The sequence below is a fragment of the Chiloscyllium punctatum genome, chromosome 18 (genome assembly GCF_047496795.1).
Source record: "Chiloscyllium punctatum isolate Juve2018m chromosome 18, sChiPun1.3, whole genome shotgun sequence".
Lineage (NCBI taxonomy): Eukaryota > Metazoa > Chordata > Chondrichthyes > Orectolobiformes > Hemiscylliidae > Chiloscyllium > Chiloscyllium punctatum.
Genome location: NC_092756.1, coordinates 75,297,712 through 75,300,045, shown reverse-complemented (window position 1 = coordinate 75,300,045; position 2,334 = coordinate 75,297,712). Strand labels below are relative to the sequence as shown.

At 44.6% G+C, this 2,334-nt stretch overlaps 1 non-coding gene across 1 annotated transcript; it reads left to right on the top strand.

Moving 5' to 3' along the window:
- Window positions 1-917: 917 nt before the first annotated feature.
- On the top strand, window positions 918-990 carry trnar-ucu (transfer RNA arginine (anticodon UCU)). Its single transcript has one exon. It is a non-coding gene; the product is annotated as a tRNA-Arg (tRNA).
- Window positions 991-2,334: the final 1,344 nt, after the last annotated feature.

The following is a 2,334-nucleotide window of genomic DNA, read 5'->3' as shown; positions in this document are numbered from 1 at the left end:
CTCCCATGGGGAACCTTGTCGAACACCTTACTAAAGTCCATGTAGATCACATCCACTGCTCTGCCCTCATCAATCCTCTTTGTGACTTTTTCAGAAAACACAACCATGTTTTTGAGTCATGATTTCTCCGGCATTTTCTCTGTTTCAGATTTCCAGCATTCACAGCATTTAGCTTTTATTGGACAACTTGCCATTTCACTTGGCAATGAAAAATGTTTTGTGATTTACACATGAAAGAACTGAAACCAACCTGGTCATTCTAAAAGATGAGAGACTTCACACACAATCCAGATTTTTTTCAATATATAATTTCAGTGACATCACACTGTAAACTTTTGCCATAAATTCTGTATCTTACAATCTTATACTCCACAACCACCTGACGAAGCAGCAGCGCTCCGAAAGCTAGTACTTTGAGATAAACCTGTTGGACTACAACCTGGTGTTGTCTGATTTTTAACGATGATTATTAGAAACTTACACAAGGTAATTCTAGGAATTGGGAGATCTTGGGGTGAATTGTCTGAAAGAGACAGCACAGCCACAATGGGCTGAATGCCTGCTATGATTCTGTTGATTTGTCCTCAATGCAGCTGTTTCCAACATCTCCACTTATTCCTTCCCCACGAACTGCAAATATCTTCAAGGTGCTGCACAAAATAACATTGAGCCCTTTGCTATTTTCTCGTCTGCTCCATATTCCACAGACTTGAGTTGTGCAACATTAGAGTTTGGTTAATTTCTCGTCTGTCCATTTGGGGACAAATGGGAAGTGAGATTGATTTATCAAGCAGCCAACAATTTAGCATGAGATGGTCGGGGTAAAAAACAATCAGTGAGAGGAGAACACTCAGAAACACACAGTATGAGAGTTCGGGTGCAGTACATAAAGGCTGTGATTTTCCACCCACTGTGTGGCCCCAGTGGCCTAATGGATATGGCACTGGCCTTCTAAGCCCGGGATTGTGGGTTCGAGTCCCATCTGGGGTGTCAGTCACTTGCCCTTTGTCAACTTGATTTTTAATCTACTTTGGGAAAATCTCCATGTCTGCATTCAGTTGAGGGGAAGTGGTGCCCAACATCTTCATTTGCAGGACTGAGGTGAATCGTCTGAAAGAGAAAGCACCGTCATAATGGCTGAAAACCTGCTGAGATTCTCCTGGGGATGGCATGGTGGCTCAGTGGGTAGCACTGCTGCCTCACACCATCAGGGACCTGGCTTTGATTCCTCCCTTGGGTGTCTGTTTGTGTCGAGTTTGCACATTCTCTCCATGGGGTACTCCGGGTGCTTTGGTTTCCTCCCACAGCCCAAAGACGTGCAGGTTCGGTGGATTGGCTTTGGGGAATGCAGGGTGAGAGGATAGAGGTTGGGCCTGGATGGGATGCTCTTCAGAGGGTCAGTGTGGATGTGATGGGCTGAATGGCCTGCCTTTGTCACGTGAGGACTTTTATGAACAGGTTTGGAGCAGATGCTCAGAGCTCCACTGCAGGACCCAGTTAAGGGTTTGCTAAGGGTTTGGCGTTCAGGTGTGTTTTCCTCTTCTCCTGTCCCTGATCTTCCAGAATCTTCTGTGGCTTTGGTCAATACGGTCATGAGCTGGGTTCACATCATCCAATGGGGTCACACCAATAACCTTCACTGTTGTCATGCCAGGAGCTATAAAGTTGATTGACTCAGGCTGACACTTCTCCAATATACAACCCTCAGTCTGGTTGGAACTGGTTCTTCTTGAATCGTTGTAGCTCTTTGATCTTAGTTGCACTGTTCTCTGGAGCTGATAGCTGCTGTTTAATTTAGTTTGGCCAATTTTCTGTCAGGGCAAATTTCTCCAACTGAGGATCAATTGAGAATGCCTGATTTTGTTGCCATGGACTCGTGACCACACAGGATTAAGATCAGCTACACAGTGAAGGTTTCAAAAAAATCAATACCCCAAATAAGATTTGAGCCCACAATCTCTGGTTTAGAAAGTTAGTGCCTTACCCATGAGGTCACTGGGGCTCCAACAGATAGACCTACCAATCCATGGACAAAGCAGCTTCTGGTTTGGTTGTGTTGGTGTCAGTCTAAGCTATATTCTGTCAACATTACCAGCTGAACCCCAGATTATCTGCATGTTTGGTATTTATGATAAGGTCCAATATGTCAATGGAAATGATTGAAATCTGGGTGTTCAAGGTTGGAACTGATGGGGCTGTGGCTATGCATTTGGGTCCTTACCTTTCTTAGTCAAGGTATTGAATACAATTGCAAGGAGGCTATTATGGAGATGTGAGGTAGTTAGGCCATTGTTGGAGAACTTGGAGTGCCACATCCACAGATTGGACAAACAT